Source organism: Pinus tabuliformis, chromosome 1_1 (genome assembly GCF_031772625.1).
Source record: "Pinus tabuliformis cultivar Carrire ecotype Pingquan chromosome 1_1, CPIR1, whole genome shotgun sequence".
In the NCBI taxonomy this organism is placed as follows: domain Eukaryota; kingdom Viridiplantae; phylum Streptophyta; class Pinopsida; order Pinales; family Pinaceae; genus Pinus; species Pinus tabuliformis.
Window position 1 is genome coordinate 947228894 of NC_142297.1, and position 13817 is coordinate 947242710.

A 13817-nucleotide genomic window follows, 5' to 3' on the forward strand; every position below is an offset into this window, starting at 1 on the left:
AACCTAGTTATCATCATTGAAGCCCAACCTAAAATTTAATAAAGGACACTTCTGATCTTGTGAGCACGTCATATATCTAACTAGGATTTTCAGTGCCAACACCAGACAATGGAAATTGGCTAGCAAATGATTCAACTCACTTTTTGACATCAATAATGCTATTTCGTAGCTGGAAATTGTCTGAATTAATAAATTCTATAAAATATTTTAATTTTGTACTTTTCACAAAGCTCTTAGGCTTAATGGCTATTTGCAACCCCTTGTGGATAAAATTTGCAACCTTAATAAAGTCATCCTCAAGAAGCCCACGGGTGGTTAATGCAAGAGTCCCTATGCATATACCACTAGGAACCATAGCACTTTTATCACCTGAAAATGTAAGGTATTAAAGTAAGCTATATCATCCCATGGAGAAAGGAAAATTAATGAATCCCTTACATCTAAATGTACAAAGAAAAAATTCATGTAATCTAGTAAAAAATTCTTGTTCAGTGTGATAGAAGCAACATCCAAAACGTCCTCTACTCTTGCACCATCAATGCCCTATCCAAGCCCATTAATATATACCATGTTACATTCAACCAACTAAATCCAATAGAAATCAATATACAAGTAGGTTGTGTACTCTAGCATATGAACAGAGGATCCTTACCAAGGGCCTCAGATCAATTAAAACTAGGTGATTTTCAGTACCACCAGACACCAAATTGTAACCCAAATCCATTAGGCTCTTTGCAAAGGCTCGACAATTTGCTACAACTTACTAAAACTATTTTACCTTTGATAAGAAACAAAATCCATTCAAAAAATAATTCACATGCATGAATTTTACAGAAGCTTAGACATGTGAGAGTGCTACACCTATACTTGAGAAGCCTTGAACTCTATAGTTACATTGTGTTTTAAACAAACAACCAACCCTCCTATGGTATAGTTATGTGGTCCTCCCTAGAAAGCCATAAATTATTACATGTATATTTTAGAAACGAAATGATACAAAAAATTGATATATCCAATATTATGGTATTAGTGAGCAAGAAAACAATATGGATGATGGAGGAAAGGAAGGAGACCTCATATTAACGTGTAAACCTGGAAAAACTACATTTTTTATGGTTGTATATAGGTCAACCCCCAATACTATTTCCTTCCTTAATAATATCATGCCTCCCCATGGACCTTGTAAAGACTAAAAATGACAACCCTCCAATCCAAAAATATTTCAGAATGAAAAATGTCAGAAAGATAAAAATGAAAGGAAAAAAGTGAAACAATTGACAAACAATTCAAGGAACATAATGATTTTCATCAAAGCTTTGATATAGTAGTGATAAGAAATAGAAAGAACATCAAAAAATTAAAATACGAAACTGAATCAAAGAACATGTAAGAGAATCAAAAGGAAAATCTACACCTCTTAACTCTATAATCACTCCTCCTATGATGGGAATGGCATATTTGTTTTAGTTCTTCGTCGTTTCTTGAACATTAATGGGATTATTTTTCTTCTACAAGGGGGGAATGGCACAAATATATAGCATTAAGATAGATCCAAAAAAAGGTCCATATAATATACTCATATTTTTAATCGAAAGGGTGAAGTGCAGAGAAAATTAATAACATCAACTCACCTTGTGCGTTGTAGTTGTTACTACATCACAAAAATCAAATGGATTGACCATTATAGAAGCAACAATGAGACCATTTATGTGTGCCATGTCCATCATTAAGTATGCCCCAACTGTATTGGCAATCTTCCCAAACCACAAACTTTTTAGTACTAAAAATCATAAAAAATCCAACATTACATACTATAAGAACATATTAATAAAATATGCTAGAATAAACATTGTTGGAAAGAGAAATTTTTGAAAGGACTGCCATTATAAGATCTAGAAATACCTAGCTTCAATACCTGCCTCATGTGAGGATAATCAATATCTCGGGGGTATGGACTAGCACCAGCAATGATAAGCTTGATCCTAAAAAGGGTGGCATTCTTCTCAAGCATCTCATAGTCAATGAATCCTATAACCCAAGAAAACAAACCTGACCATTGACACTTTGAACACTTTCCCAAAATATTGGTTCAATATTTGTCAATGATGGAATTGTTTTCCTCCTAATTATTATTAGACTGGAAATGCAAGCTCACCTATGGACTCATCTAGACGATATGGAATTGATTCAAAGTAAATCGATGTAGCAGACACTCGCTTTTTGGATGGCATGAATCCATGAGATAGATGCCCTCCATGTGGTAAGTCCAGACCCTAAATGTTGTAAAGAAAATTTTCACATGTTACATGCCCAAATAGGAATGATAATCTTATCAAAGGAGGTTCGTAGTTTAGAACCATACACACCATAATGCAATGATGTGGTTGGAGGAGAGTTGTGTAAACAATAGAATTAGTTGGGGATCGAGATAATGGTTGAAAATTAACACCCCATGTACTGTTGTTAAGATGGAATGCTTTTAGGGCCCTCTACTAGCAAAGCCTCTCACTTTGGTTAATGAATTCATTGCCAGCATATTATATGCATGGCATAAATCCCAACCCAACACAGTAGTGAATAAACATAGAAAAGTGTCCAACAATTGTATCCATCATTGTGATAAAAGATACTCATGCAAAAACTACAGGTATCTGGACTATAACGTTGAACCCAGAAACCATTACACACATGTCAAACATTCAAACTAAAAAGTACAGGTCCAAAAGCTAAGAGAAACTGAGTTTAACAAGAAAAAAATACCAAGTGGCAAGAAGAAACTGCTAAGCAGCTCAGACACAATCACAATCATGATGGTTCCATTCTTCACATTCCAAGTTATATCTTTAGCCACTTACCTCTTACCAGGGAATGTTTCTGATTACTTGTTTGTTAGACATGATCCAACACCTTCCATAACCACCCAGGATGTAAAATTTTCATAAGAAATAAGTTCCAAGCCATTGAATTGCGACTGCTTTTCTTTCTCAATTATCACATTCATTTCAAGATCAAGCTCACTCAGAGGAGGATTTATAAAGCTCTTCTTTCCCTCTGCACAGAGTAATTTACAAACTAGATAAAGAAATCACAATAAATTTAGTACCCTTAGTAACTGAGGCATGATTTGACAGGAGAATTAATTGCATTATTGAGGTATACAATTTCTATTTGTTGGCATCTGAGGGGAATCCAAATCAAGAACAAAGTCTTTATCAAGCCATTCACTAACCATTAACTCAACAAAACTATAAATAAAATCGAGGTATTTTACATAGTTCATTAAATGAAGATAAGAAGCTTATTTGCAGCAACTCAATTCACAAATGAATCTTCTAAACACCTCAAAGTTAAACTATATTCAACTATGATCCATGCCTTCTTCACTTGGTCTTCAAATGGAAAGATTATCAAGGATGTCACATAGGCTATCTATACATGTAGCAATTTCAACCAAAAATAAATACATAAATAAACAAATCATAGTGTGAATTGTGAACAACATGCACATCTGGAAAGTTTTAGGGTTGCGCCAGCATGAACGCCAAAGGATTTTCCATTGTCAAGCTTGTTGTGATACAAAAAGGTTTATATGATGGGCACGGCCTCAAAGTTTCAAACCTCCTAATTTTCTGCTTTTCTGTTTCCATGGAACCCCCAAAACGAGTTGTGAAGTTTTTGGCATCAAATTTGCAGTTGGGTTCAAATTATATTGACCCAACAAGCCCATACCTACTGTTCCATTGCCCATTATGACCTGCAATGAATATGTTTGCACCTGAAATAAGATATATCCTTTTTTCCACTTCAAAATGTGAAAAACAATCAAATATCGAGAGACATGTGAATCCAAAACTTGATGTATTATGGATAATTCTCTGGCAGAGGTAGACATGAAAGATACCAAAAGAAACACCAGTTTGAATTTGCCTCCTGCACATTGCTAACTTGGGTTTGAATCGCACATAATATACAGAACAAGAATATCACACATGCAGGACCAACTGACTTGGGTTATAATATATAGAACAAGAATATCACACATATTCACAGATAATATATTTAACAAGAATATCACCTTGGCAAGCACTAACAAAGAAAGGCCATGGATAAGTTTTATCATCCTCCCGATTGCAACCCACCATGGAAATTTAACCTTTGGAGTCTTTTTTATGCCTTCCTATATGTATTTTATTTGATGATGTACCTGAAAAGGACGGAGCTCCTTGTTTACAAAATTGTTATTCCTCCTTTCCTGTCCAAATGGCTCTAGAGGAAATCAAGGGCAATGATCTATGTTATTTGAGTGCTCTATCATCAAACAGTCCAACAAGGAACAAGCATTGGTTCAAAGATTTTAAAGAAATCAACGAAGGAGCACAAATTTACCTAGGTGATGATAGAAGTCATCAGATCAAAGGGTGTGGGAAAATTCTATCATTCTACCTAATGGTAATGTAAAACAAATTCATAATGTCATGTATGTGCCTGATGTAACAAAGAAATTTATTTCTATATCCATGATCACAGATCAAGATCTTAAAGTTGAATTTTCTAAATCTAACTGTTATATTAAATATCTGCTAGAAGGCATGAAGACAATTGCTACAGGAATTCGAACAGGAGGTCTGTACAAGGTGGATGTAAGACCTGCACCAGTTCGAACCTTGACAGCTACGAGTTTGACTACAGAAAAGCTATGGCATCAGAGATTTGGTCATATCAGCTACAATGATTTGTTGTTACTACAAAAGAAGGAAATGGTAAGAGATCTTCCTATGCTAAACAACTACATAATGATTGTGATGCATGTACATTAGGAAAAATGCATAGAGAAGAATTCTCTGTCCGAGTAGAAAAGAAACAAAGAGATATACTTGAATTAGTGCATACAGACCTGTGTGGACCCATGCAAACAAAATCATTAGGAGGTGCACTATATTTTTTACTGTTTATTGATGACTACACAAAGTTTTCTTGGGTGTATTTATTAAGTAAGAAGAGTCACACATTTGAATACTTTAAGCAGTTCAGGAATATGATTGAACGGAAAACAGGGAAGCAAATAAAAATTCTCTGCTCCGATCAAGGGGGAGAATACAGGAAGGATGAGCTTATCAAGTATTGTAAATATCATGGAATATTACAGCAATTTACAGTACCCCATACTCCTCAGCGGAATGGAGTAATAGAAAGAAAGAACAGAACACTGGTGGAATGTGCTAGAAGCATGTTTAAAGGTAAGAATCTGTCAAATGGTTTTTGGGCTGAAGCATTGAATACTGCAATTTATTTGAAAAATAGGTGTTAGGGTCCAACACTAACCCCCTTATTTATGTAATAGGGTCGAGTCATAGTTATAGTTAAGTAAAGAGTCAAAAAAGCCCATATTAATAATTGTAAGTGGTTGGCCCGCATTTAAAGAAGGGACCACAGTTAGTTGCAAATAGGCCATGGTATTAGATAGATGGTATTAATAAGAACCATGGTACTAACCCATGGTATTGCATGTATGAATCCTATATAAAGGATAGAGACTCCCCTCGAGGAGCATTGTGTCTTATTTTGTAATTGAGCCCAACTCTATTGGAGGTTACCCCCTCAAAGAGGCAAGTGAACATTTCTTTCCTTTCTGAAAAATAAAATACTTGTTGTTATTTCTCATTATTTTGTGTTCTGGGTATATTTCTTGGCATATTTGGTATTCTAGTATCTTCTCGCAGGTCAAGAGCATAACAATAGGAGTCCTACAAAGATTCTTGAGTTTAAAACTCCTTATGAAGCACTATATGGATTTAAGCCTATAGTAAAACATTTAAGAGTATTTGGGTCTAAAGCATTTTCCCATATTCCAAAGGAAGACAGGAGAAAACTAAATTCAAAAGCCATCAGATGTACCTTCATAGGGTATTGTTCACAATATAAAGCCTATAGATTATTTAATCCCTCTACTCACAAAATTTTTGTTAATAGAGATGTCATATTCCATGAGCAGGATCATGAAGAATCTGATAAGCACAATGAGGAATGGGATATTCTAGACTTGGTGGAAGAAGAAAGTGAAGAAATAGGAAACAATCAGGATCAGTAGCAGACAAAGGCAGAAGATGAATAACAACAGTAGCAGCAGTAGATATGGCAGCAACAATAGTAGCAGGAAGAGAAAAAGAATGATGATCAGACAAGGTTTGAGGCTACACCACCACTTAGGAGATCAATTAGGAAAGCTCAATTGCCTGCAAGATATAGGGAAAATGCTTTTATAACTAGTATGATGAATATTGTTGAACCTTCTAGTTATAAGGAAGAAAATGAATGTAGCGAATGGAAAACAACTATGGAACAAGAATATGAATCTATAATCAGAAACAACACTTGGGAACTGGTTGAACTTCCTAGAGGGAAACAAACCATAGGTTGTAAATGGCTGTATAAACCAAAGTTCAATGCATATGGAACTATAGATAAATTAAAAGCTAGATTGGTAGCAAAGGGGTATTCACAAAAAGAAGGCATAGACTATGAAGAAACCTTCACCCCTATATCTAAACTAAACACTATAAGAATGTTAATTTCTTTAGCTACTAAGAAACATTGGATGATACACCAACTAGATGTAAAGTCTGCATTTTTAAATGGAGAGCTAAAAGAGGAGGCTTATTTAGAGCAACTTGAAGGGTTTGTCCAGAAAGGGAAAGAACATTTAGTCTATAGATTGAAGAAATCACTTTATGGACTAAAGCAAGCACCCAGGTCTTGGTATGAAAAGATTGATTCATTTTTTCTACAATTGGGCTACAACAGAAGCAAAAATGACCCTAATCTTTATACCATGCAAGATGAACAAGGGCACATAGTGTTGATTTCTTTGTATGTAGATGATTTGATCATTACAGGTGATGCTACATATTTGATCAAAGAAATCAAACAACAAATGTCATAGGTGTTCGAAATGAAACACGTTGATGAATTAAGATATTGCTTGGGTCTCGAGATCTGGAGAGATTCAGGAAAAACATTTTTGTCCTAGGGAAAGTATGTCAAAGGACTATTAGAAAGATTTAGGATGGATCAATGTAAGCCTGCAGCAATACTATTACAACAGAACATCAAACTGCAGAGTAAGGATGGCTCTAAAGAGGCAGATGCGACACTTTACAGACAACTGGTTGGGAGCCTAATCTACCTGACCACTACTAGACCAGATTTGGCTTATGCACACAGTGTGCTAAGTAAATATATGTCCAAGCCACTTGAAAGTCATTGGAATGCAGCGAAAAGTGTTTTGAGGTATCTACAAGGTACTGTAGATTATGGTATTATTTATACTAACTCCTTTGATGTTAGATTGACATTATTTACAGATTCAGATGATCGCAGATCCATAACAGGATATGAAATCAACGTTGGATCCAGGGTGATTACATAGAGTAGCAAGAAACAGAACACAGTTTCCTTGTCTTCAGCAGAAGCAGAGTATCAAGCTATGTGTGCAACAACATGTGAGGCAGTTTGGCTGCGGAGACTTCTCCAGGATGTTGGGGAAGAACGGAAAGAGGAAAAAACGATCAAGTGCGAAAATTAGAGTTCAATCAAACTTGCTAATAATCCAGTGTTTCATAAAAGCACTAAACACATGGATACACAATTCCACTTTTTCAGGGAGAAAGTGCAATCAAAAGAAATCCATTTGGTATATTGTAATACATGTGATAATGTTGCAGACATTTTCACTAAGCCTCTTGGAAAAATCAAGTTTGAAATGTTTAGGGAGATGTTAGGCATATTTTTGAACCCCTTCTCCATTAAGGGGGAGTGTTAGAGATAATGGAGAATATCTTAGAATAGTGATTCGTTCACATGACCTCAGGATAGGAATTAGTTTCTATTTTTTAGGTTATTGTTCTAACTTCCATAAATCTGTGATTACTATATATTGTGTAATGTACATCAACAATGTAGAGCATTCTGCAGAGCTAGACTCTCCTAGTTCAAACTCTCTTTCGTAGAGCTGACCAGACTCTCTTTTGTAGAGTTGACCAGTGGGTTTCATTTCATTTAATATACAACATTGCATTTTTATCAGAATTAAGATGGATCTAAGTTGATAGAATTTCCCCTTTAAATAGTTTATGCTCACATGAATACCATGGCATTACCATGGGTCAATACCATGGGTTATCATAAACCTAAAGCTTAAAAACTACTATTAGTAATTTATAAAAATTAATAAATTAATAATTGATTTTTATTTTATTTTATTTTATTAACCGAGTTAAAATATTTAAGTGACATTAAATTAAAAGATCCATTTTTACTCTTGATCTACCAAGCCCCGAGAGGGATCAAATATTTTTTCACTATATGCTAGTTTTCATATCACGATATTTTTGATCCCTCTGGATGCTTAGTATATCCAGAGTAAAGATGAATCTATGTTGGTTTAATTCCCCCCTTTAAATAGGCTACATTCCACGTGAATACCATGGGTCAATACCATATGTCATCTTTATTTTTATTGATACTAATATTAGGGTTAATAATGTTTTTTTGCATGGTATTAATAATAATTTGGCCCATGGTATTTGGCCCATAGGCTTCACCTAAATATAACACATTTTTCGAGTGTTTGTAAATATAAGGTGACTTATGGAGTAAATATAAAAAAATGTTTTTTTTATTTACCATACCTCTAGTTTATTTGTATTTTTATTTATTTACCATACCTTTGGAGTAAGTATAAAAATAGGTTTTATTTATTTACCATATCTCCACTTTATTTATATTTTTATTTATTTACACACTTGCATGTTCGTAGATATAAGGTGACTTATGGAGTAAATATAAAAAAAATGTTTTATTTATTTACCATAACCTCTTGTCTATTTATATTTTTATTAATTTACCATACCTCTTTTATAAATATGGTATTTGGCACATAGGATTCATTTAAATAAAACCTCTTTTTTGAGCCTTCTTAAATAGAAAGAGAGTTATGGACTAAATATAAAAAGAGGTTTTATTTATTTACCATATCTCTAGTTTATTTATATTTTTATTTATTTACCATACCTTTGGAGTAAGTATAAAAAGAGGTTTTATTTATTTAACATACCTCCACTTTATTTTTATTTTTATTTATTTACACCATTGCCATCAATGAAAACGAGATTTGAAAACAGGGAGTCGTTTACAGAAGAAATCAGGGCAATTGGGACCAATTACAACCTCCCAAACTAGAAAATGGTCGATTGCAAACAAATTTAACATTGCTAAAAAGAAAATCGGGCGATTGTAATGGAAAATAACCTCCCAAACCAGGCGAATTGGGTCAAATAAGTCTTTTCATAGTTTATCCACCCATTTTTTTTGGCGAAAAAAAAAATAAATAAAATAAAATAAAAAAATAAAAAATAAAAAATAAAAAAATTAGTTTTTAAATAAAAGTTAGGCTAAATATATGAAATGGGTGTTTTATAAAAATCTCACCCCTCTAAAATGAAAAACCCCCTAAATTTCGCCCCTCAAATTCACCATGGTCCAACATCGACCAGAGACTGGACTAAAATGTACTGAGGAACCTGTTGTCCCAATTTGAGATGATAGACTGTGGGATCCCAAAGTATACCCACACTCGTTCAAAGAAGAGTTTAGCAGTGGCTTCTGTTGTGATATTCTTCTTGTAGGCCACTATAATGGCCATCTTCGAGAATCTTTTGACGACCACAAAAACACAGTCGTTTCCATGCTTAGTAGAAGGAAGGCTCAACATGTGACCCATGCAGATGGATTCCTAAGGTCGACTAGGGGTAGGCAGCAATGTATAGAGGCCTTGCTTATTGATGATCGGTATGTCAATTGTTAGGGTCCAACCCTAGCCCCTTTATTTATGTAATAAGGTCGAGTCATAGTTATATTTAGTTGAAGAGTTAATAAAGCCCGTATTAATAATTGTAAGTGGTTGACCCGCATTTAAGAAAGGGACCATAGTTAGTTGCAAACGGGCCATGGTATTAGATAGATGGTATTGAGAGAACCATGGTAATGACCCATGGTATTGTATGTATGAATCCTATATAAAGGATAGAGACTCCCCATTGTGGAATGTCATGTCTTATTTTGTAATCGAGCTCTGCTCTACTAGAGGTTGCCCCCTCAAAGAGGCAAGTGAACATTGCTTTCATCTCTGAATAATAAAATACTTGTTGTTTTTCTCATTTTGTTCTATGTTTTGGGTTGTATTTTGCACATATTTGGTATTCTGGAATCTTCTCGCAGGTCAAGAGCATAACAAGTGGTATCAAAGCACTTTCCAAGGCTAGTGTTACCTCCATTTTTTGCAGATTTTTTTTTAGGCTAGAGACGTGTTCCGGTGTCTTTAAACCACAGGATTTGCCATTGAGCGCATAAATCTGTGGATTTGGGGAGCCACGCATGCATGAAATTCAAGAGGTGGTCATGCTTGCTGGACTCCCTTGTAACCCCAGTGGGTACCCCTTCGAGTAGTAACGCATTAGACAGAACCGCGCACAGACTGCCTTCCACGTACCCTCTGGGTATATCAAAAGCCCCCTAGGTTCACCTGAAACCTTGCATTAGCTAAACCGTCAGTTGTCTTGCTGCTACAGTACACCGAGAACAACACCTGATGTTGGCTTGAGGGGGATTGACCCGGGTTCGAAGTTAATTAGCCAAACAAATCCCTACACCACTGGCCCTTTCTGCAATAGGCCGCAGATCGCGGACTAAGGTCTCACCCGAAGTAGTATGGGGGGATGCTGGAACCAAGTTTCCGCACCCTTGAGATGTCTAAGGGGTCAATTTAGTCCAACTTTGAATGGCTTGGTGTAAGTCACTTCGCGCACTGCCCTAACCTGCAAGGCCTTTGCGATCTGTTATAATTGCTGTCATGCAGCACTAACCAGGTGCTGAGGTGCTTTCGCGCTGCTAAGGCAATGATTTGCAATATTTCCCCAAGTTACACCACGAATCTTACTTATCTTCTTATAGCTATTATTGAAGTTTGCATAAACAGATACTTTATCTTATATTCACTTAATCAACATAATCATATATGTATGAACATCATATAAACAACGCAAATGTAATTTATACCCAATACATTAAATGCAGAAAACGGTAAATAAATACACAGGAATGGTATAAAACTTCTCTTTATTAATGCTTCAATCAGTTACAGACTCAACCTACCCTGCACACTCAGCTGCAGGGGTCCGTGCACTCAACTATGGACTACTAGGCCTTTGTGCACTCAGTTGTAGAGCCTTCTCCTACTCTACGACCCAAGACTTGACTCTTCCCTTAGATAAGACTCAATTCTTCATCCTTCATTCATGACTTCCTTCTATCTGATTTAAGACTTAGAGCCTTGCTCTATTTATACAATCCCATTGTCCGCGGACCATGGGTAGATCTCTAAAGCTGACATTACATTACAAAAATGAGGGTGGAAAACCCTATGACTCATTTACAAGCTAGCGGTCCGCGCTGACAAAACGTGGAGTCTTTACATCAGATTTAGTCAAAATCTAGACTTTAACCCCAAAAATTCCCTTGGAGGATCTCGTGCCCAACAGGCCCCCAACAAAACATCGTAACTCGCCCTCGAGTCACTCTGTCAGTGCGAATATCTTCATGTGGAGACCTCCCAACTCTACCCAGACCACTGCAAGGTCGGTAGTGCACTGAGTAGCTACCTGTTGTACCTCCTGGACATGTTGTTCAGACACCGCGGTACCTGAACTGCTTCCCTGCATCTGCTCCTACATTCCCTGCATCTGCACGAGCTTGGCTTCGATCAAGGCTGTAATTATGAAGGCCTCATCGGTCCATGGTTGGATGCGTGCCTTCAAAATCGCTTCCTTATGTCATGCCATGTCTACTTGCTCCTTGAGCGCTTTTTCCTGTTGCATCCATGCAAGCCTCTTTGTAAGGGCCACCGTCTGTGCAGTCCCTTTTATATCATCATACTTTTGTTGCAGCTCACGCATCTCTATTTCTAAGCGTTGTATGTTCGGGTCCTCCTACAGAGTGGTGAGGACCTCAAACGACTTTTAAAATAATTTGGTGCAGTCCTTCACTACACTACTGATCTCTTCTATTCCCATTGTAATGGCACTGGCGCATTGTTCCCTCACCTCTGGTGGAGTTGAAGGCTACGCCTTCAACTGCAACTCAATTATTTGAAGGTTTGGCTCCAGCTGAACCTTATCCATCTCTTCCTTTGTCTCGCGCACCCCTACTGCCAGCCTCTGGATGTGCACCTCTACTGGTGCCTCTCTTGGGATGGCCAACTTAGGGACCATCTGGCAAGCTTCTTCAACCACCTGCACAGTCTACCAATTCTGCGCCACTACCTCCTCACACTACAGGATCAGTTGTTCCTTGTTAATTCATTATTCGCTCATTACTTGGAGCGCACGATTCTCCCTGACCCGTAGCTCTACATTTACTCCATCCTGCAGAACATAAAGCGTCTCCCGTGGGAGCGCAGCCATGTTTATCCCAACTCCCTTCAGCGCACTAACCATAGGCTTGTCAGCCTCACTTTCTGTAACCAGTGCCCCTTTTGGGAGCACTATAGTGTTGGTTGTGCGAGCGCAAAACATTTCCTCAGTTGCGACCGTGCTTACTGCAAAGCTGGTCAACATAGTACCAACCTGAGGAGTGCGCACTTGCAACTCATGTATCTGTGCCTGGAGGGCCCCCAACACCATCTGATTTTCCTCCGCAAACTGTTGGAGGGCCTCTGCGGTGACGTCGTGCACCGTCTCCCCTATATCATGTAGATCCCCCTCAGTGAGGGTGATCATGTTGAAAGAAGTCTTGGAGGCTTTTGACTTCTTTCGTTGCCCCACTTGCTCTCTTAGGTGCTGCTACTTCAGCTGTGTGGACACTGTCTATGGGTCCGTGCCACCTTCCTTTGTTTCGGGCTCCTGTTCAGGCGAGGGTGACTTCTGGCCCTCGTGCTCCTTCTCTGTTGCCTATTGTTGTTCTACTGTTGTTTTTGCGGCGTCGCGCGCCTCCCATGCCTTGGTTGTTGTCGTTTCATTTCTTCTCTTCTCTGCCAACTACGTCATCCACAATTTTCCTCCTCCTTTTTACTTTTTGCAACGAACTTCTCTGATTCCACCATGGAGCTAGCTAGAGCGCGCCACTCTTGTGACCATGACTCAAGCACAATGAATATGACATCATCCATGGCCAACCAGGGGAGCTCGTTCCATTTCTTCATGGGGTCCTTGTGCACCCTGATATATACGTGATGGAAGTCTGCCTTGAACTCTACGAAGATCTATAGACTATTGTAGACAGTGGGTGATAACCGCGGCTTGCGGTTAATCCCCTTATGATGTTCATCTCCATGAACACCCAGAATATCTTGCTGTCTCTGATCCTCTGTGCGTCTTTAGTTGCCTATAGATAAGCATACTTCGCTGCCTCTGGAAGATCCTTCGCAATCATGGGGAACTGGTTGTCCTAAGGAAATTCCCAAGCCACCAGCACTATGACAACAGAAGCCATGCATAGTGGAAAGTCTTCCCCTATTCCTGTGCCTCCTGAAAATTCTCCAGGAACTCCTTGCACAAATACTCCAACCAGTTAAACTAGACCCCCTCTGTGTGTTGCGTCGCAAGTGCAACCATTGACATGGGCACCTCATCCGTGTGACACTTCTACATAACCTTTCCAGCCAGTATCTGTGTCGCGACTCTGACCACATTTTTTTTGATACTGGAGATCATGTACCCCCTCTTCTTCTTCTCCAACTTGAATTTTTTCTTCATGGCCTCCGCGAT

At 37.7% G+C, this 13817-nt stretch overlaps 1 pseudogene; it reads right to left on the reverse strand.

Moving 5' to 3' along the window:
- Positions 1–76: 76 nt before the first annotated feature.
- LOC149217619 (serine hydroxymethyltransferase 3, chloroplastic-like) lies at positions 77–12734 on the reverse strand (annotated as a pseudogene).
- Positions 12735–13817: the final 1083 nt, after the last annotated feature.